Source organism: Leuresthes tenuis, unplaced genomic scaffold (genome assembly GCF_036924035.1).
Source record: "Leuresthes tenuis unplaced genomic scaffold, fLeuTen1.0.hap1 SCAF_4, whole genome shotgun sequence".
NCBI classification, from domain to species: Eukaryota; Metazoa; Chordata; class Actinopteri; order Atheriniformes; family Atherinopsidae; genus Leuresthes; species Leuresthes tenuis.
This window is the reverse complement of record NW_027325358.1, coordinates 31,771,964-31,794,564: the sequence shown is the minus strand read 5'-3', so window position 1 is coordinate 31,794,564 and position 22,601 is coordinate 31,771,964. Positions and strand designations below refer to the sequence as shown.

The following is a 22,601-nucleotide window of genomic DNA, read 5'->3' as shown; positions in this document are numbered from 1 at the left end:
ACCGTGCACGGGGGAGTCCAGTACTCCTAATGAAAGACCCCCTGCTGAATTGCGGTAATTAGGGGCCAGTGTCCACTGAAAGGGGGAAAAAGGGACGAGATTGTACTTTTGAATCAATGGCCAGAAGCCATTGGCAGTGCAGGCATCAACAATAATGGTGTTATTTCACCCATTAACACTTAAGGTACCTCATGCAGTGGCTGTGATATGGTTACTTAACAAAATATCTTTACCAGACATCTCTCCTACATAACAGTTCTTCTTTCACAGCCACACCTTGTTGTCACACTGCTACCTACCCCACAGATGGAAAGCCTCATGATTGCATGTCAGAAATAACCATCAGTGTTTTACCCAGGCCAGACTTAACTGATATACGTTATGAAAATGCAGAAATAACTATATTTATTCAACAGGTCAAGCAAAAAACCCTGATGGCACAAATGCTACAGGATTTGCAGTAGTAACAGAAACTGAAGTTTTCTTAAAACAACCACTACCAAAAAATTACTCTGTTCAAGCAGTCGAATTGGTAGCTTTAACTGAAGCTTGTAAATTAAATAACAAAAAGGTTGTTAACGTTTACACTGACAGTCAGTATGCCTTCTCAACTGTACATGTGTTAACACAGCATTGGAAAAACAGGTATGTTGACATCCACAGCTAAATGTATAAACTACAAATATTTTAGCATTATTAGATGTTATTCAATTGCCATCTACAATAGACTCGTATGAATGACCGGAAGGAAAACCATACTGCCAAAGAATTTGTTTAAATATGCTGCAGTATTGAGCCACGCACCATGTCATGTCTCAACAGGAGGGATGGAAGCAATAATGAACAAGGTTTTTACAGCATATGGTTTTACTAATTATTGAATTTTTTTTTTTAGAATAAATAAATGAATAAAGTTTTGTCTAGCAGGTCAAATATGTGCAAAATACATTCCACAGGGCAATCTAAGACCAAAACGAAGATAATTCCCTAAGCCAGTGTATCTTTTTCAACATATTTGTTTGGATTTCATTATTTCATTATTGTGTAGATTTCATTGAACTAAATTAATGTTAAGGGAAACGATTCTGCTCAGTGACAACAGAGGTTTTTACCAAATGGTCTGAAATATTTCCATGTGCACAAGCAGATGCACTCTCAGTAGCAAAATCACGCGTAAAATAACTCATTTCTAGATTTGAAATTCCTGAAAAGATCTTCAGTGATAATTTGACACACTTTGTAAACTATGTCATCTCACTGATGGCAAAGAACTTAAAATAGATCTTAGAAACCACTGTGATATAGAAGGTTTCGCTAACACATTGGAATTGTTTTACTATTTACATATGCATGTGCAGTGAAGAATTGCTTGCTGCTGATAAATGCAAAGAAGAACAGCTTACACATAGATGCTCACATATAGGCTGCTGAATGCAATGAAGACCTGCTTATCCAGTAAAGTTCAATGTCAATGTGTAATATTCAATTAGGATTTGCAAAACAGTGAAGTTAAACAATGAATGGGTCCATAGTCGGTATGAGAAGACTACAGGAATATTTACCTGGGTGTACGTTCAAACAGAGATGAGAAAATTGCGATAAATTATTGTTTGTTTGTTTGTTAGTATGTATATGAATGTTATGTGTATAAACTGTGTTGAGTTGTAGTTACTCAGTAGTGTCTCAGTGAAACAACCGACGGGGGAAGCCTTGCGGTGACAACAAAAGCAGTGTTTTACTGATCAGTCAAGTTGCTCCAGTGTACTCCATACAAACTGGTTGGCTACTGAAGGGATAGAAAATGGGGAATACTTGTTTTAAAGCAAACAAGGAATTAGATGGGAAAAATACATGTTTTAACGGGACCCAGACAATATTATATAGATGTCGCCACTGAAGTAAAGAACATTTACGTGGGATGGTGTGAGGGTCCTCGTTTGGCTGACGTTCGCTGATATGCTCGCCATGCTCAGAACCAAGTTGAGACGCGTAAGACAACCAAAAGGGACAAGTGTGAAAAGGAGCTGCATTTGGCAACCATGACCATGTATTACGCAGTTGGTGTAAACAGAGGACGAGGCCGAAGTCGAAGACGTGGACGTGTGGGAGAGGAGGTCGAAATGGGCCACGCCAGAGCTATGATCCGAATATTTGTTTTTACTGTGGCCAGACTGGACACTGGAAGAAGGACTGTCCACAGCTGAAAAGTGATGAAATTGGGCAAAAGACTGACTGAGGGTGGGAGGCAGGTTCTGGACGTCACGCGGCAGCGGAGCCTCCACTAATGGGTGATAGCACAAACACACTCACACATTTTTCCTGCTCTGTGTAGTGAAACAACGCTTGCCGACTGTGATTCACGTAGTAAAGTTTTGCATGCTATTTCCGTCCTAGAGCAAAGATATTTCTCTCAGAATATAGGAACTTATGTTCATCAGTAGTGACGTCAGGGGAGTTTGATTGTCCTCCAAAGTTAAGTGGAAACCACGTTTACTGTATGTCTGCATCAGGCCAGGTTGTGAAGGAGAAAATGACAATGCCCATTGCGTGTTGTCACTGAGCTCTCCTTCAAACACTCATTTTTGTTATCAGAGTTGTGTCCCATTAACCTGATGGGCTGTGATCTCATGTGTAAATTAGGCATTATTTTAACTTCTACACCAGAGGGTGTTAAGGTTATGTTACAGCCTGACAAAGTTTTCACAGCAGTGCAGTTTGATTCATCGGCACTTACATATGCTTATGAGTGGAAACTTCCCAGCTCTCCTTTTTCACAACAACTAGTGGAAGAAGCAAAAGCGTTAGTTTCACCCCTTTCTGATTTCATGCAACCTACTGATTTGCACTGCACATCACACATTTCTTTGGGGCCTGACAATGACTATGAGAAGAAGTGAAAAAATATGTGCGCCTACTTTATTGACTCCAGAGCACTTCGATTTTTTTAATGTTTGTGGTACTCGCCCTCACATTTCCTTGGCCAAACGTACACACAGGCAGTGACAAGGTGTGGGAGAGTTTGTTGCTACATGTCAGAAAGAAATGGAGTGGACCGTTTCACCTGCTGATCCAAATTTGATGTTTTCTGAACGATTGTCAGCATACAAAAAAACATTTTTGAGTACAATGCATTGTCAAAGAACTGTGGACTTAATTCCTACCACAGAATCACATTTTGAAGCATGTTTTTTATCTGAAACAGATTTGTCTTCGATACCCATGTTGGCTGAAGTGCCCAATGATCTTTGGGCTAAGAGCAAATATGATGTGGGGTTGATAAAAGGCTGTGAACCAGTAATTGTCACCCCTAAATCAGACTTTTGTCCATGTAAAAAACAATACCCTTTTAAGCCTGAAGCAATTAAAGGGATTAAACCTGTTTTTCAATCTTTTCAGAAAACAGGCGTTATTGTTCCTTTTGAAAATTCACCTGTGCTTACTCCATTGATTCCTGTTAAAAAGATTAAAGATGCTGGCCAGCCAGATGAATGGCGTTTTGTACAGGACCTCCAAGCGGTGAATGCTGCAGTTCAGCCACATGCTCCTACTGTGCCCAACCCACACACTATTTTGTCTCAAATTACATCAGATGCACAGTTTTTCTCAGTGGTTGACTTGTCGCCAGTGCACCCTGATAGCCCATTTTGGTTTGCTTTTTAGTTTGAAGGGAGATCTTGGACTTTTACCCGGTTATGCCAGGGGTACTGTGAAAGTCCCACTATTTACAATGCTGCCCTCAAAGCTAGTCTGGATTAACTTCAATCAACCACAGGCTCTGCTCTTTTGCAGTATGTGGATGACATCCTTTTATGTAGTCCATCTAAACAACAGTGTGAAAAAGACCAAATGACTCAAATAACTTTCTTGCTTTCAAAATTTTTCCTCTAGTGACGCTGACTTAGAGAGGGATGAAGATAATCATGTTTAATTGTTCATGTTTTGATTGTTTATCATTGGACCCTTTATTACTATGATGCCTCCATTTTAAACTCATGTTGTGTGCAAATGCAGGCTGATGTTTTACAGATAAAGTTATTATTTTCCTTGTTTCTTTTGGGTTGATTAATATAATGGTATTATTAGTTAAAACTGCTTTGTACTTCATATTTATCCATGTCTAAATAGCTTTAAACAAAAACAAACGTAGTACTTTTCAGGATAGGAAACAACAACACTAAATTTTTTCAGGAATCCAAGAATAAGCTTCTTTTCACGAGTTCTACACAATTCCGGATTTTGATATAAAATTAATTCCTTCACTCAAACCAAGTTAAAACTGCTTTGTCCTTCATATTTATCCATGTCTAAATAGCTTTAAACAAAAAAGAACGTTGTACTTTGCAGGATAGGAAAGAACAACACTAAACCTTTAGGAATCCGAGAATAAGCTTATTTTCACGAGTTCTACACAATTTCAGATTTTGTTATAAAATGAATTCCTTCACTCAAACCAAGTTAAAACTGCTTTGTCCTTCATATTTTTGCATGTCTAAATAGGTTTCAGGCATAAAATTCTTCATATTACCCTGTATGTGAAAGAAGCATACTTGTGATGGAGCAATACACTCCTTTTGGGTAACCTAAACTGATGGTTGGGGAGGAAAGTTAGAAGAACAATCAACTATCAACCAAAGACAGATGACGTGATGAGCGGGCAATATAACTGTGTGTTTTTACTTCAGTGGTCAGAGCAACTCTGTATTCTGTACTGTGTTGTTCTCTCTTTCAAGATATTATTATTAAAGCCTCTTATCTCCTCAGAAGAAAATAACTGACTCTGTGCGTTACTAAATTTCCACCACAATTTTGGCGTCACGAACAGGATCCCTCGACTGGTGTCTCTGGACCGGATCGCAGTGCATGGCCAGCCTGGACTGAAGTAGCTGTTCCAGCCTCATACCTCCAAGGCCTTTTCTGAGAGAGAGGACTGGCAGGTCCTTTTCCTGAATACCAGCGCTGGGATCATTTTTGAAATATGATAGTCTGAGACGATAGGACTGCTTTTTAGTTTTTATTTGAATAAAAGAGGGTTTCCCGGTTGTGTCATTAGTGAGACAGAGATTTCATGGGTAAGTGAAACTTTTGAAGCAGTCCGAAGAAGTGTGAAGTACTCCGAAGAAGTGTGAGTACAGATTAAGGTCCTCATTGGAGACGTCCTTTGAGTGAAGGAATATATTTCCCCATTCCAAGTCTGAGAATGGGAAACAGTAGGTCTCAGACTTTTGACCCTACCGTTAGAAATAAGAAAATTAGAAGAAAAGTTTTGCAAATATGAGAAGAAGAAGAAGAGATGAAGCAAAAAAAAGAAAATTAAGTTTAAATAAGAAGTAAGAAAGGTATAGAATTTTGGAAAAAATAAAGTGTATTAAGAGAAAGAAAGGAAAATGTTAAACAAATGCCATGACGGAATGATGATAATAATTTAGTATTAGCTGTGCCGGATCCAGACCTGGACTCCTGCCCTCCACGACGCCTGCAACAACAACAGCCAGCCCTGCCACAAGCCTCTGGCTCTCGGGAAGAAGGGACTTCTTCCATCCTCCCTCGGGAAGAAATTCCATCATTCTCACAACATCAGTTACATAGGTCTGATGATGAGGAAAAGGAAGACGTTTGGTTCTCCAGCGTACCTGCCCAAGAACTTTTAACGCAAGTGACAAAAATCCTTTACCCACAATCTGGACTTCAGAGATCTAAACGTGAGAAAAAACAAAACCAGATTCAAACCATGCCTATGGTTAAAGTTGCAGTTCCCACTGGACCATTACTGGTTTATCGACCCTGGACTGAGACTGACATCATGGAAGCATAACAATGCTTACCAGATCCAGAGATTTCTGGACCCCATTTTGCTGACGAGTTGCGAGATTTCTGCGCACAATTCTGCCTGACTGGGGTTGAATTGCGTCGCATATTGGCAAAAAAGTTCAAACCGACCGACCTCGGCAAAATAGAGGCCAGTATGCTACAACTGGATTTGCGACCTACCAACAGTGAACGAGGACATAATGATAACGCTCAATATGAAGCAGCCATCCAAAGACTGTGTCAAGCCATCACCACTCAATTTCCAACCAAAATCAATATGTCCCACATTTACACCTGCAAACAGAAACCTGGTGAAGGGACTGATGATTTTGTACACCGCATCCTTGAGAAAGTCAGCAAGCACAGCGGTCATCAGAGACCAAGGGATTTGGGTAATGAATCAGGACCATGGGAGAGTATTGCATGCAATGGAATGTCCGACCATAGTTGGTAAAAAGCGGGTAAGAAAAGGTTAAAATACCCGACTGTACACAATCAATAGTGGGAGCGTATGTGTTCGGCTACAAGAAGGTGTGAAAGTCCGACCATGGTTTGTAAAAAGCGGGTAAGAAAAGGTGCGAATGCCCGACAATGTATGATCAAAAGAGGGAGCGGAGGTTTTCGGCTGCAAGAAGGTCTGAATGTCCAACCATAATTTTTTTTAAAACGGGGAAGAAAATAATCGAAAGCCCGACTATACACCATCAAAAGCGGGAGCGGAGGTGGTCAGCTGCAAGAAGGTCTGAATGTCCATCAATAATTGCTAGAAAACATGAAAGAAAATTTTCGAATATCAAACCGCACATGATCATAAGCGGGAGAGGAGGTGTTCAGCTGCAGGAAGGTTTGAATGTCCACCCATAATTCCTGAAAAATGGGTGAAAAAAAAGGTAAGAATGCCCAACCATACATCATCAAAAGCAGGTGTGAATGTTAGATCATAATTTGCAAAAAGCTGATGAGAAAGGGTGAGAATGCCCGACTATACACCTTCAAATGCAGGAGCGGAGGTGTTCGGCTGTAAGGAGGTGTGAATCTCCGACCATAATTGCTGAAAAATGTGTTAGAAAAGGTAAGAATGCCGGAGCATACATCATCAAGAGCGGGAGAGGTGGTGTTCGGCTGCAAGTAGGTGTGAATGTCCAGCCATAATTACTCACAAACGGGTAAGAAAAGGTAGTATTGCCAGACCATACATGATCAAAACAGGGAGCGGAGGTGGTTCAGCTGCAAGAAGGTGTGAATGTCCGACTAAAGTTCAAATATATTAACAAAAGCGGGAGGAGAGGTCTTCGGATGAGAGTGGTTGAGAATTTCCAACCATAATCTATAAAATGCGGTGAAAAAAAAGGTGTGATAGAACACTAAAAGGTGGAGCGGAAGTGTTCGGCTGCAAGAAGGTGTGAATGTCCGACTATATTTGGTGAAAAGCAGGTGAAGCAAGGTCTGAATGCCCAACCTTACATCATGAAAAGCGAGATCAGAGGTGTTTGGCTGAGAGAAGGCCACAGTTTGCGATGCAATAATTAAAGGCCTCATGCCAGATGTCGCCACTGAAGTAAAGAACATTTACGTGGGATGGTGTGAGGGTCCTCGTTTGGCTGACGTTCGCCGATATGCTCGCCATGCTCAGAACCAAGTTGAGACGCGTAAGACAACCAAAAGGGACAAGTGTGAAAAGGAGCTGCATTTGGCAGCCATGACCATGTATTACGCAGTTGGTGTAAACAGAGGACGAGGCCGAAGTCGAAGACGTGGACGTGTGGGAGAGGAGGTCGAAATGGGCCACGCCAGAGCTATGATCCGAATATTTGTTTTTACTGTGGCCAGACTGGACACTGGAAGAAGGACTGTCCACAGCTGAAAAGTGATGAAATTGGGCAAAAGACTGACTGAGGGTGGGAGGCAGGTTCTGGACGTCACGCGGCAGCGGAGCCTCCACTAATGGGTGATAGCACAAACACACTCACACATTTTTCCTGCTCTGTGTAGTGAAGAAACGCTTGCCGACTGTGATTCACGTAGTAAAGTTTTGCATGCTATTTCCGTCCTAGAGCAAAGATATTTCTCTCAGAATATAGGAACTTATGTTCATCAGTAGTGACGTCAGGGGAGTTTGATTGTCCTCCAAAGTTAAGTGGAAACCACGTTTACTGTATGTCTGCATCAGGCCAGGTTGTGAAGGAGAAAATGACAATGCCCATTGCGTGTTGTCACTCCCGATGAGCTCTCCTTCAAACACTCATTTTTGTTATCAGAGTTGTGTCCCATTAACCTGATGGGCTGTGATCTCATGTGTAAATTAGGCATTATTTTAACTTCTACACCAGAGGGTGTTAAGGTTATGTTACAGCCTGACAAAGTTTTCACAGCAGTGCAGTTTGATTCATCGGCACTTACATATGCTTATGAGTGGAAACTTCCCAGCTCTCCTTTTTCACAACAACTAGTGGAAGAAGCAAAAGCGTTAGTTTCACCCCTTTCTGATTTCATGCAACCTACTGATTTGCACTGCACATCACACATTTCTTTGGGGCCTGACAATGACTATGAGAAGAAGTGAAAAAATATGTGCGCCTACTTTATTGGCTGTGTCGCTCACTCCAGAGCACTTCGATTTTTTTAATGTTTGTGGTACTCGCCCTCACATGTCCTTGGCCAAACGTACACACAGGCAGTGACAAGGTGTGGGAGAGTTTGTTGCTACATGTCAGAAATAAATGGAGTGGACCGTTTCACCTGCTGATCCAAATTTGATGTTTTCTGAACGATTGTCAGCATACAAAAAAACATTTTTGAGTACAATGCATTGTCAAAGAACTGTGGACTTAATTCCTATCACAGAATCACATTTTGAAGCATTTGAAACATTTTTATCTGAAACAGATTTGTCTTCGATACCCATGTTGGCTGAAGTGCCCAATGATCTTTGGGCTAAGAGCAAATATGATGTGGGGTTGATAAAAGGCTGTGAACCAGTAATTGTCACCCCTAAATCAGACTTTTGTCCATGTAAAAAACAATACCCTTTTAAGCCTGAAGCAATTAAAGGGATTAAACCTGTTTTTCAATCTTTTCAGAAAACAGGCATTATTGTTCCTTTTGAAAATTCACCTGTGCTTACTCCATTGATTCCTGTTAAAAAGATTAAAGATGCTGGCCAGCCAGATGAATGGCGTTTTGTACAGGACCTCCAAGCGGTGAATGCTGCAGTTCAGCCACATGCTCCTACTGTGCCCAACCCACACACTATTTTGTCTCAAATTACATCAGATGCACAGTTTTTCTCAGTGGTTGACTTGTCGCCAGTGCACCCTGATAGCCCATTTTGGTTTGCTTTTTAGTTTGAAGGGAGATCTTGGACTTTTACCCGGTTATGCCAGGGGTACTGTGAAAGTCCCACTATTTACAATGCTGCCCTCAAAGCTAGTCTGGATTAACTTCAATCAACCACAGGCTCTGCTCTTTTGCAGTATGTGGATGACATCCTTTTATGTAGTCCATCTAAACAACAGTGTGAAAAAGACAGTGAATCTGTTGAAACATCTTCATTCTTATGGCCATAAAGCCAGCCTTTCTAATTTACAGTTTGTACAGGACGAAGTCACCTTTTTGGGTCATGTGATTTCTAAGGATGGGCGCTCACTTTCTCCTAAACGTGTTGCTGCAGTTCAGATCATTCCTAAACCGGTTACTAAAAAACAGCTTATGTCATTCTTAGGTATAACATCTTACTGCAGGAACTTTATTCCTAACTACTCTTTTCTCGAAGCTCTCTTAGGTGCTCTTATCCATGGTAAAGGCCTCCAGTCAGCTGATCGTGTTCCATGGACTCCTGAGGCTGAATCAGCCTTTAGTCAGCTTAAGCTGGCTCTTCAAACAGCACCAACACTTGGCATTCCAGATCCTCATAAACCTTTCATACAGGCAGTTGATGAGAAGCATGGTTGTATGACATCTGTTCTTATGCAGGAACATGGGGCAGGCAAAGGCCAGTGGCTCATTTCTCAGCAAAACTGGACTCTGTGGCTGCAGGCCTGCCTGGTTGTCTTCGTGTTGTTGCAGCTGCAGAGAAAGCTGTCCTGGCCTCCCAAGATATTGTGGGCTACGCTAATTTGACTGTTTTGGTTCCTCATGCTGTTGCCATTATTCTTCTCGAGCAGAAAACTTCACATCTTTCAACTGCTCGTTGGCTCAGATACACCTCTGTGATATGCCAAATGTCACTGTTAAACGTTGTACTGTTCTGAATCCTGCTACTTTGCTTCCGACTCCTGAGGATGGGGAGCCTCATGACTGTGAAGCTGTTTTGGAACAAGTTTGTACACCCCGACCTGATCTTTTAGAGACTCCTCTTCCAAACTCTGACATGATTCTTTTTGTAGATGGATCAGCTTTGCGTGATCCAGCCACAGGTACTAACTGTGTTTGGTTTGCAGTATGTTCTTCACATGACACTTTGTTGTCTGGTTCTCTTCCTAAACATTTCTCTGCTCAAACTACTGAGCTTATTGCACTTACTGAAGCTTGTAAGTTGGCAACTGGTAAGTCTGTCACTATTTACACAGATTCCAGATATGCTTTTGGTGTTGTTCATGACTTTGGTGCGCTGTGGAAACACAGGCATTTCCTTAAATCAGATGGTAAAACTATTCTGAACTCCAAGCAGGTTTCTGATCTTCTTGATGCGATCCTTTTGCCTACAGCAATCTCGGTCTGTAAGTGTGCGGCTCACACTAACTCAGACGATCCTGTTGCTTGTGGCAATGCCAGAGCTGATGCTGCAGCTAAGCAAGCAGCTAAATCTTTTCCTGTTTTCTCTTCCCTCTCTTTGCAGGCAGAAGACTCCCTCACAGATCTCCATGCTTTGCAAACTTTTGCCTCTGCAGATGAAATTTGGTCCTCTGGACGCATTTGGTCCTCTGTGGGTGCAACTCATATGGATGGTGTTTGGATGGGACCTAATGGTAAACCCTGTCTACCTAAACATTTTTTTCCTCATTTTTCAAAATTGACACATGGGTTGGACCATGTGTCAAAAGGGGGGATGCTGAATGCACTCACTGCTCAGTGGTTCACAAAAGGGTTCAGTTCATATGCGCAAAAATACTGTCAGTCATGTATGGTTTGTGCCACACATAATGTAGGAAAGGCATTACACACATCGCAAGTTGCACACCCTCCACCAGAGAAACCTTTTGAACATTTGATGATGGATTTTGTTGAACTCACACCAGCTGAAGGAAAGAAATATGCACTAGTAATAGTGGACGTGTTTAGTAAATGGGTTGAAGTTTTCCCTGCAAAACATGCAAACAGTAATGCAGTGACTAAAGCACTGCTAAACAGAAATCATTCCTAGATGGGGCATTCCAGAGAAGATCAGCAGTGATAATGGCACACATTTTGTAAACACTGCATTGACTGAGGTTGGTAAATTCCTGGGAATAACCTTGCGCACACATTGTGCTTATCATCCACAGAGTGGAGGTGCTGTGGAAAGAGAAAATGGTACATTAAAGTCCAAGTTAGCCAAATGTTGTGAAGAAACAGGTCTGCCATGGACAAAAGCATTACCTATTGTGCTTACCTACATGAGAATGAGAATCAGAGCTCAAGTGAATCTCAGCGCATTTGAAATTTTATTTGGCAGACCTCCTAACCTGGGATTGGGACCTGTAACCAGACCCCTCCCTTCCACAACTGTTTGTGATGATGCTATGTTGTCTTACTGTCGAAACCTTTCCACTGTTCTATCTCAAGTTTCACAGAAAGTAAAAGCAGCCCTTCCAGCCACAGAAAACACACCACTCCAACCAGATGACAGGTGGAGTGTTACTACTGCAAATCCTGTAGCATTTGTGCCATCAGGGTTTTTTGCTTGACCTGTTGAATAAATATAGTTATTTCTGCATTTTCATAACGTATATCAGTTAAGTCTGGCCTGGGTAAAACACTGATGGTTATTTCTGACATGCAATCATGAGGCTTTCCATCTGTGGGGTAGGTAGCGGTGTGGATGGATTAAGTGTAGCACATCTCTCGACAACAAGGTGTGGCTGTGAAAGAAGAACTGTTATGTAGGAGAGATGTCTGGTAAAGATATTTTGTTAAGTAACCATATCACAGCCACTGCATGAGGTACCTTAAGTGTTAATGGGTGAAATAACACCATTATTGTTGATGCCTGCACTGCCAATGGCTTCTGGCCATTGATTCAAAAGTACGATCTCGTCCCTTTTTCCCCCTTTCAGTGGACACTGGCCCCTAATTACCGCAATTCAGCAGGGGGTCTTTCATTAGGAGTACTGGACTCCCCCGTGCACGGTTTCAGCTCCGACCCTGGAAAGCGGAAAAAACGTTGAGATCTGGTTTGAGGACCCAATTGTTGAGAAAAGTCTCTCAATGAGACTCAGAGTTGCTGGAGTCAGTTAATGCAAATGTTTAATCTTGCAGCAAGTTCAAGAATGTGTGTGTGTATGGGTGTATGTGTGCGAACGTGTGTGAGTTTGTGTGTGTGAGAGTTTAAAGAACCTGTTATCAACAGGCAGGTCTTAACTAGTATGGCACAGGTCCAGCCTGTCTCATCTTTTTTGGAAGGTCCAGCGCTCGGCCGTAACCCTTCTGTCTGTTTGGACTCTCACATACATTCGGTTAATCATAGAAAAACGAGAACAAAACTTTTTAGCCCCTTAAATTCATAAAACAGACATGGTGCAGTTATTTCCATTCTAGAAAATAAGAGTAATCACCACCATTCCTATAAATTCTGGATATTCTAACAATCTGAATCTTTTTTAAATGTTCGATGAAGCCCTTTGCTGTTCTATTTAGAGACTCAGCTGATCATAAACCAAGTTTTGCTCTTGAACCAAGATTCTAAACTCTTCACCTTTTTCATTTCTCAGTTAGTATTCACTTTAAAACTGATTAAAAGAAAAATTAAATGAATGCGTATCAACAAATGTGGGATCTAAACTCTAGTGCTTTCTCTAAAATAATTTCCTTTCTCAATTCAGAAATGTGTGTGTGTAAGTCACAACACCCGTGACACCAAAACGGCTTTCTTTTCTCTCTTTTCTCTACACTCTGCACTGTGAGCACACACACCAAATCAGAAAGGCTTTTTTCTCTCTTTTCTACATTATGGACTGTGGGGACACAAAACCGCTCTCTCTCTTTTTTTTTTTGATTGTGTGCCAGGGCGTTGTCTCACGTATTAGATTATGCTTAAGATACGAATGGGTTTATCAGTCACATCAGAATCCATACATACTGATCCTCCCGTAATAAAATGGTCGGATCTTATCAAACACACTTTGTTTCTTGTGACAAGTCAGCGAAACAGCGTATACACGTCAAGACACTGAATCAAGTTTGCCACAAGAACTCATAAGTTTGGCAGTATTGCTCTGCCGTCAGCAATCATACACCCATTTTATTTTCATGAGACATGTGCAGGCACCTGTTCATCTACTGTTCTATCACTATGAATTAGTTTATCTATTATCAATAAGGATACTTCTACAACTACTATCAAAGTATGTCCGGACTTCTTATGTTGTCAGTTGCTATATATGAATAAGTGGGTTGCTACTGAAAAGCATTAAGCATGTCACACAGCCCAAACATATAACATTTCAGGACACACCACACAGTTAACAACCACAGTGAAGCGTGTCAAAGCCCAAACATGTAACATTCAACAGGACACTTACACAACACATTCAAATCAAACAGTCAGACAACATACAAGAACATATACCCCAGCCGGCATTGCTCCCTGCCTATTTTCCTACAACTCACTATGTGTGCGCACACCTTTATTCACAAACTCTTCAACTTATACTCTTTTACCGAATCTGCTACAGCTCGATTGGCCAAATACCCTTAGATCCTATTTCGGTGAATTTGACATCTGCCTTGTATGTAACAGATTAGCGGTTTAGCAGTTTTAATTTAGTTTGAGTGAAGGAATTCATTTTATAGCAAAATCCGAAATCGTGAAGAACTCATGAAAGTAAGCTTATTCTCGGATTCCTGAAACTTTAGATTTGCTCTTTCTTTTACTGCAAAGTACAACGTTGAGCAGCACTAATGAGTTGTTTCTATTTTTGGCAGGCTTTACCTTTGCGGATGAAGCCCTTTCTGTCTGTGCAAAAGAAATCTTGTTACTGTGCAGAGTGACTTCTCTGAGTAGAGTCGCCTTACTTGTTGCGACTGTGCCGATGTTCGAAGCTGGAGTGCAAAGTTGTTGCTTGAATGGTGCTCGCTGGAGCGTGTGGTAGTGTAAAGTTATACCATTTAAAAGGGCTGAAGAGTGCTCAGTGCAGCGGGTGGGCGGAGGTGCAAAGTGACACTATGGCCATAAAAAGAACACCGCTACAAGTGCGCATTGTGCCAGGAAGGGCCCTCGGACGGGAACCAGTGGACAGTTATCGCTTCTCGGCCTTTTGGCTAAGATCAAGTGTAGTATCTGTTATTATCAGTTTAATGTCTGATATGTCCTCTATGCGAGGACTACATATTAAATGGATTTTTATCAATAGGAGTTGAAAAAGGAGCTTACTCCGTTCACTCCAAGCATTGACCCGGTACTGCAGTGCCGCTGGGAACAGTGCGCTCTCCTCTGCTCTTGTGAAAAAGCAAACAGCGGTGCAGGATGGAAGTTTCTTTTAATCTGCTGAGAAAAGAGAGTGAATGCGAAGCAGACTTTAACACGGCTCTGGGAGCGAGCCGAGTGCGGGCTAACCGGGAGAATTGCTTGAAAGAAACGCGACACCGAATGAGCAGTCAGAACAAAGCCTCAATACGGTGTTCCCGTGTTGTTTGTGGCTGCCTTGTCTTTGGCACAGAGTAAAAGACAAGGCAGCCATCGAATAGGGCCCGATTGTTCCTACTTGGTCAGCCGAGGAGCAAGGGGGGGGAGCAAGCGTCTCAACCAAGCAAAGCTCACCATGGGGAAGGTGGCTATGCCAACTAGCCTGATGCCCTGCTCCCGCAGTGATGGATAATCGTACACTGGTTTCTCTTCATAATGTACAAGTCTTTCGCCTTTTACTAAAGACTCCCGTGGAGAGCAGCACTAATGAATTGTTCCTATTTTTGGCAGGCTTTACCTTTGCGGGTGAAGCCCTTTCTGTCTGTGCAAAAGAAATCTTGTTACTGTGCAGAGTGACTTCTCTGAGTAGAGTCGCCTTACTTGTTGCGACTGTGCCGATGTTGCTTGAATGGTGCTCGCTGGAGCGTGCGGTAGTGTAAAGTTAAACCATTTAAAAGGGTTGAAGAGTGCTCAGTGCAGCGGGTGGGCGGAGGTGCAAAGTGACACTATGGCCATAAAAAGAACACCGCTACAAGTGCGCATTGTGCCAGGAAGGGCCCTCGGACGTGAACCAGTGGACAGTTATCGCTTCTCGGCCTTTTGGCTAAGATCAAGTGTAGTATCTGTTCTTATCAGTTTAATGTCTGATATGTCCTCTATGCGAGGACTACATATTAAATGGATTTTTATCAATAGGAGTTGAAAAAGGAGCTTGCTCCGTTCACTCCAAGCATCGACCCGGTACTGCAGTGCCGCTGGGAACGGTGCGCTCTCCTCTGCTCTTGTGAAAAAGCAAGCAGCGGTGCAGGATGGAAGTTTCAGGGAGCCTAAGATGAAACTTTCTTTTAATCTGCTGAGAAAAGAGAGTGAATGCGAAGCAGACTTTAACACGGCTCTGGGAGCGAGCCGAGTGCGGGCTAACCGGGAGAATTGCTTGAAAGAAACGCGACACCGAATGAGCAGTCAGAACAAAGCCTCAATACGGTGTTCCCGTGTTGTTTGTGGCTGCCTTGTCTTTGGCACAGAGTAAAAGACAAGGCAGCCATCGAATAGGGCCCGATTGTTCCAACTTGGTCAGCCGAGGAGCAAGGGGGGGGAGCAAGCGTCTCAACCAAGCAAAGCTCACCATGGGGAAGGTGGCTATGCCAACTAGCCTGATGCCCTGCTCCCGCAGTGATGGATAATCGTACTCTGGTTTCTCTTCATAACGTACAAGTCCTTCGCCTTTTACTAAAGACTTCTGTGGAGAGCAGCACTAATGAATTGTTTCTATTTTTGGCAGGCTTTACCTTTGGGGGTGAAGCCCTTTCTGTCTGTGCAAAAGAAATCTTGTTACTGTGCAGAGTGACTTCTCTGAGGAGAGTCGCCTTACTTGTTGCGACTGTGCCGATGTTGCTTGAATGGTGCTCGCTGGAGCGTGCGGTAGTGTAAAGTTATACCATTTAAAAGGGTTGAAGAGTGCTCAGTGCAGCGGGTGGGCGGAGGTGCAAAGTGACACTATGGCCATAAAAAGAACACCGCTACAAGTGCGCATTGTGCCAGGAAGGGCCCTCGGACGTGAACCAGTGGACAGATATTGCTTCTCGGCCTTTTGGCTAAGATCAAGTGTAGTATCTGTTCTTATCAGTTTAATATGTGATATGTCTATGCAAGGACTACATATTAAATGGATTTTTATCAATAGGAGTTGAAAAAGGAGCTTACTCCGTTCACTCCAAGCATCGACCCGGTACTGCAGTGCCGCTGGGAACGGTGTGCTCTCCTCTGCTCTTGTGAAAAAGCAAACAGCGGTGCAGGATGGAAGTTTCTTTTAATCTGCTGAGAAAAGAGAGTGAATGCGAAGCAGACTTTAACACGGCTCTGGGAGCGAGCCGAGTGCGGGCTAACCAGGAGAATTGCTTGAAAGAAACGCGACACCGAATGAGCGGTCAGAACAAAGCCTCAATACGGTGTTCCTGTGGTGTTTTTATAAAATGCGGTGTAAAAAAAGGTGTGAATGCCCCATAGAAAACTAAAAGGTGGAGCGGAAGTGTTCGGCTGCAAGAAGGTGTGAATGTCCAACTATATTTGGTGAAAAGCAGGTGAAGCAAGGTCTGAATGCCCAACCTTACATCATCAAAAGCGAGATCAGAGGTTTTTGGCTGCAAGAAGGCCATAGTTTGCCAAAAGCGGGTAAGGTGCGAATGATCGGCTAAATATCAACAAAAGTGGGGGCGGAGGTCTTCGGATGCAAGTGGGTGTGAATATCCCACCATACAAGTATGGTGGAGAGGAAGCTGTGAATGGCCGACCATAGTTTGCAAAAAGCGGGTGAGAAAAGGTGCGAATGTCCAACCATACATGATCAAAACAGGGAGCGGAGGTGTTTGGCTGCGACAAGGTGTGAATGTCCACCCATAATTAATGAAAAGCAGGCAACAAGTAGGTTCGAATGCCCAACCATACATCATCAAAAGCAGGAGTGGATGTGTTCGGCTACAAGAAGGTTTGAATGTCCGAGCATAGTTTGTAAAAAGCGGGTAAGAAAAGGTTCGAATGCCCGAACATACACCATCAAAAGAGGGAGCGGAGGTGTTCCGCTGTAAGACGGTGTGAATGTCCGACCATAGTTGGTAAAAAGTGGGTATGAAAAGGTTCGAATGCCCAAATTCGGCTGCAAAAAACTGTGTTCGGCTGCAAAAAGGTGTGAATGTTCGACTAAATTTTGTAAAAAGCGGGTAAGACAAGGTGCGAATGCCTGACAATGTATGATCAAAAGCGGGAGCGGAGGTGTTCAGCTGCAAGAAGGTCTAAATGTCCATTTTTAATTGCTAGAAAACATGAAAGAAAATTTTCGAAAATCAATCCGCACATGATCATAAGTGGGAGAGGAGGTGTTCAGCTGCAAGAAGGTGTGAATGTCCTACCATAATTGCTGAAAAATGTGTTAGAAACGGTAAGAATGCCGGACCATACATCATCAAAAGCTAGAGAGGTGGTGTTCGGCTGCAAGTAGGTGTGAATGTCTGACTAAAGTTCAAATATATTAACAAAAGCGGGAGGAGAGGTCTTCGGATGAGTGGTTGAGAATTTCCAACCATAATCTATAAAATGCGGTGAAAAAAAAGGTGTGATAGATACCTAAAAGGTGGAGCGGAAGTGTTCGGCTGCAAGAAGGTGTGAATGTTATATATATAGTTGGTGAAAAGCAGGAAAAGCAAGGTCTGAATGCCCAATCAGAGGTGTTTGGCGGCAAGAAAACGGGTAAGGTGTGAATGACCGACTAAATATCAACAAAAGTGGGGGCGGAGGTCTTCGGATGCAAGTGGGTGTGAATATCCCACCATACAAGTATGGTGGAGAGGAAGCTGTGAATGGCCGACCATAGTTTGCAAAAAGCGGGTGAGAAAAGGTGCGAATGTCCAACCATACATGATCAAAACAGGGAGCGGAGGTGTTTGGCTGCGACAAGGTGTGAATGTCCACACATAATTAATGAAAAGCGGGCAACAAGTAGGTTCGAATGCCCAACCATACATCAACAAAATCAGGAGTGGATGTGTTTGGCTACAAGAAGGTTTGAATGTCCGAGCATAGTTTGTAAAAAGCGGGTATTGTCAGGCATTCGCACCTTGTCTTACCCGCTTTTTACAAAATTTAGTCGAACATTCACACCTTTTTGCAGCCGAACACAGTTTTTTGCAGCCGAATTTGGGCATTCGAACCTTTTCATACCCACTTTTTACCAACTATGGTCGGACATTCACACCGTCTTACAGCGGAACACCTCCGCTCCCTCTTTTGATGGTGTATGTTCGGGCATTCGAACCTTTTCTTACCCGCTTTTTACAAACTATGCTCGGACATTCAAACCTTCTTGTAGCCGAACACATCCACTCCTGCTTTTGATGATGTATGGTTGGGCATTCGAACCTACTTGTTGCCCGCTTTTCATTAATTATGGGTGGACATTCACACCTTGTCGCAGCCAAACACCTCCGCTCCCTGTTTTGATCATGTATGGTTGGACATTCGCACCTTTTCTCACCCGCTTTTTGCAAACTATGGTCGGCCATTCACAGCTTCCTCTCCACCATACTTGTATGGTGGGATATTCACACCCACTTGCATCCGAAGACCTCCGCCCCCACTTTTGTTGATATTTAGCCGATCATTCGCACCTTACCCGCTTTTGGCAAACTATGGCCTTCTTGCAGCCAAAAACCTCTGATCTCGCTTTTGATGATGTAAGGTTGGGCATTCAGACCTTGCTTCACCTGCTTTTCACCAAATATAGTCGGACATTCACACCTTCTTGCAGCCGAACACTTCCGCTCCACCTTTTAGTTTTCTATGGGGCATTCACACCTTTTTTTACACCGCATTTTATAAAAACACCACAGGAACACCGTATTGAGGCTTTGTTCTGACCGCTCATTCGGTGTGGCGTTTCTTTCAAGCAATTCTCCTGGTTAGCCCGCACTCGGCTCGCTCCCAGAGCCGTGTTAAAGTCTGCTTCGCATTCACTCTCTTTTCTCAGCAGATTAAAAGAAACTTCCATCCTGCACCGCTGCTTGCTTTTTCACAAGAGCAGAGGAGAGCGCACCGTTCCCAGCGGCACTGCAGTACCAGGTCGATGCTTGGAGTGAACGGAGCAAGCTCCTTTTTCAACTCCTATTGATAAAAATCCATTTAATATGTAGTCTTCGCATAGAGGACATATCAGACATTAAACTGATAAGAACAGATACTACACTTGATCTTAGCCAAAAGGCCGAGAAGCGATAACTGTCCACTGGTTCACGTCCGAGGGCCCTTCCTGGCACAATGCGCACTTGTAGCGGTGTTCTTTTTATGGCCATAGTGTCACTTTGCACCTCCGCTGCACTGAGCACTCTTCAACCCTTTTAAATGGTATAACTTTACACTACCGCACGCTCCAGCCAGCACCATTCAAGCAACATCGGCACAGTCGCAACAAGTAAGGCGACTCTACTCAGAGAAGTCACTCTGCACAGTAACAAGATTTCTTTTGCACAGACAGAAAGGGCTTCACCCGCAAAGGTAAAGCCTGCCAAAAATAGGAACAATTCATTAGTGCTGCTCTCCACGGGAGTCTTTAGTAAAAGGCGAAAGACTTGTACATTATGAAGAGAAACCAGTGTACGATTATCCATCACTGCGGGAGCAGGGCATCAGGCTAGTTGGCATAGCCACCTTCCCCATGGTGAGCTTTGCTTGGTTGAGACGCTTGCTCCCCCCCCTTGCTCCTCGGCTGACCAAGTAGGAACAATCGGGCCCTATTCGATGGCTGCCTTGTCTTTTACTCTGTGCAAAAGACAAGGCAGCCACAAACAACACGGGAACACCGTATTGAGGCTTTGTTCTGACTGCTCATTCGGTGTCGCGTTTCTTTCAAGCAATTCTCCCGGTTAGCCCGCACTCGGCTCGCTCCCAGAGCCGTGTTAAAGTCTGCTTCGCATTCACTCTCTTTTCTCAGCAGATTAAAAGAAACTTCCATCCTGCACCGCTGTTTGCTTTTTCACAAGAGCAGAGGAGAGCGCACTGTTCCCAGCGGCACTGCAGTACCGGGTCGATGCTTGGAGTGAACGGAGTAAGCTCCTTTTTCAACTCCTATTGATAAAAATCCATTTAATATGTAGTCCTCGCATAGAGGACATATCAGACATTAAACTGATAATAACAGATACTACACTTGATCTTAGCCAAAAGGCCGAGAAGCGATAACTGTCCACTGGTTCCCGTCCGAGGGCCCTTCCTGGCACAATGCGCACTTGTAGCGGTGTTCTTTTTATGGCCATAGTGTCACTTTGCACCTCCGCCCACCCGCTGCACTGAGCACTCTTCAGCCCTTTTAAATGGTATAACTTTACACTACCACACGCTCCAGCGAGCACCATTCAAGCAACAACTTTGCACTCCAGCTTCGAACATCGGCACAGTCGCAACAAGTAAGGCGACTCTACTCAGAGAAGTCACTCTGCACAGTAACAAGATTTCTTTTGCACAGACAGAAAGGGCTTCATCCGCAAAGGTAAAGCCTGCCAAAAATAGAAACAACTCATTAGTGCTGCTCAACGTTGTACTTTGCAGTAAAAGAAAGAGCAAATCTAAAGTTTCAGGAATCCGAGAATAAGCTTACTTTCATGAGTTCTTCACGATTTCGGATTTTGCTATAAAATGAATTCCTTCACTCAAACTAAATTAAAACTGCTAAACCGCTAATCTGTTACATACAAGGCAGATGTCAAATTCACCGAAATAGGATCTAAGGGTATTTGGCCAATCGAGCTGTAGCAGCTTCGGTAAAAGAGTATAAGTTGAAGAGTTTGTGAATAAAGGTGTGCGCACACATAGTGAGTTGTAGGAAAATAGGCAGGGAGCAATGCCGGCTGGGGTATATGTTCTTGTATGTTGTCTGACTGTTTGATTTGAATGTGTTGTGTAAGTGTCCTGTTGAATGTTACATGTTTGGGCTTTGACACGCTTCACTGTGGTTGTTAACTGTGTGGTGTGTCCTGAAATGTTATATGTTTGGGCTGTGTGACATGCTTAATGCTTTTCAGTAGCAACCCACTTATTCATATATAGCAACTGACAACATAAGAAGTCCGGACATACTTTGATAGTAGTTGTAGAAGTATCCTTATTGATAATAGATAAACTAATTCATAGTGATAGAACAGTAGATGAACAGGTGCCTGCACATGTCTCATGAAAATAAAATGGGTGTATGATTGCTGACGGCAGAGCAATACTGCCAAACTTATGAGTTCTTGTGGCAAACTTGATTCAGTGTCTTGACGTGTATACGCTGTTTCGCTGACTTGTCACAAGAAACAAAGTGTGTTTGATAAGATCCGACCATTTTATTACGGGAGGATCAGTATGTATGGATTCTGATGTGACTGATAAACCCATTCGTATCTTAAGCATAATCTAATACGTGAGACAACGCCCTGGCACACAATCAAAAAAAAAAAGAGAGAGAGCGGTTTTGTGTCCCCACAGTCCATAATGTAGAAAAGAGAGAAAAAAGCCTTTCTGATTTGGTGTGTGTGCTCACAGTGCAGAGTGTAGAGAAAAGAGAGAAAAGAAAGCCGTTTTGGTGTCACGGGTGTTGTGACTTACACACACACATTTCTGAATTGAGAAAGGAAATTATTTTAGAGAAAGCACTAGAGTTTAGATCCCACATTTGTTGATACGCATTCATTTAATTTTTCTTTTAATCAGTTTTAAAGTGAATACTAACTGAGAAATGAAAAAGGTGAAGAGTTTAGAAGCTTGGTTCAAGAGCAAAACTTGGTTTATGATCAGCTGAGTCTCTAAATAGAACAGCAAAGGGCTTCATCGAACATTTAAAAAAGATTCAGATTGTTAGAATATCCAGAATTTATAGGAATGGTGGTGATTACTCTTATTTTCTAGAATGGAAATAACTGCACCATGTCTGTTTTATGAATTTAAGGGGCTAAAAAGTTTTGTTCTCGTTTTTCTATGATTAACCGAATGTATGTGAGAGTCCAAACAGACAGAAGGGTTACGGCCGAGCGCTGGACCTTCCAAAAAAGATGAGACAGGCTGGACCTGTGCCATACTAGTTAAGACCTGCCTGTTGATAACAGGTTCTTTAAACTCTCACACACACAAACTCACACACGTTCGCACACATACACCCATACACACACACATTCTTAAACTTGCTGCAAGATTAAACATTTGCATTAACTGACTCCAGCAACTCTGAGTCTCATTGAGAGACTTTTCTCAACAATTGGGTCCTCAAACCAGATCTCAACGTTTTTTCCGCTTTCCAGGGTCGGAGCTGAAACCGTGCACGGGGGAGTCCAGTACTCCTAATGAAAGACCCCCTGCTGAATTGCGGTAATTAGGGGCCAGTGTCCACTGAAAGGGGGAAAAAGGGACGAGATCGTACTTTTGAATCAATGGCCAGAAGCCATTGGCAGTG

General features: G+C 42.9%; 8 non-coding genes across 8 annotated transcripts; 5 read left to right on the top strand and 3 right to left on the bottom strand.

Moving 5' to 3' along the window:
* The first annotated feature begins 14,245 nt into the window (after positions 1–14,245).
* LOC140306076 (U2 spliceosomal RNA) lies at positions 14,246–14,436 on the top strand. The gene has a single exon (XR_011915438.1). It is a non-coding gene; the product is annotated as a U2 spliceosomal RNA (small nuclear RNA).
* Positions 14,437–14,824: 388 nt separating this feature from the next.
* LOC140306364 (U5 spliceosomal RNA) lies at positions 14,825–14,938 on the top strand. Its single transcript, XR_011915680.1, has one exon. It is a non-coding gene; the product is annotated as a U5 spliceosomal RNA (small nuclear RNA).
* A 275-nt stretch (positions 14,939–15,213) lies between these two features.
* LOC140306350 (U2 spliceosomal RNA) lies at positions 15,214–15,404 on the top strand. The gene has a single exon (XR_011915667.1). It is a non-coding gene; the product is annotated as a U2 spliceosomal RNA (small nuclear RNA).
* Positions 15,405–15,815: 411 nt separating this feature from the next.
* LOC140306331 (U5 spliceosomal RNA) lies at positions 15,816–15,929 on the top strand. The gene has a single exon (XR_011915649.1). It is a non-coding gene; the product is annotated as a U5 spliceosomal RNA (small nuclear RNA).
* A 275-nt stretch (positions 15,930–16,204) lies between these two features.
* On the top strand, positions 16,205–16,392 carry LOC140306200 (U2 spliceosomal RNA). Its single transcript, XR_011915552.1, has one exon. It is a non-coding gene; the product is annotated as a U2 spliceosomal RNA (small nuclear RNA).
* Positions 16,393–19,203: 2,811 nt separating this feature from the next.
* LOC140306061 (U2 spliceosomal RNA) lies at positions 19,204–19,394 on the bottom strand. Its single transcript, XR_011915424.1, has one exon. It is a non-coding gene; the product is annotated as a U2 spliceosomal RNA (small nuclear RNA).
* A 267-nt stretch (positions 19,395–19,661) lies between these two features.
* LOC140306363 (U5 spliceosomal RNA) lies at positions 19,662–19,775 on the bottom strand. The gene has a single exon (XR_011915679.1). It is a non-coding gene; the product is annotated as a U5 spliceosomal RNA (small nuclear RNA).
* A 388-nt stretch (positions 19,776–20,163) lies between these two features.
* LOC140306096 (U2 spliceosomal RNA) lies at positions 20,164–20,354 on the bottom strand. Its single transcript, XR_011915456.1, has one exon. It is a non-coding gene; the product is annotated as a U2 spliceosomal RNA (small nuclear RNA).
* Between the last annotated feature and the right edge of the window lie 2,247 nt (positions 20,355–22,601).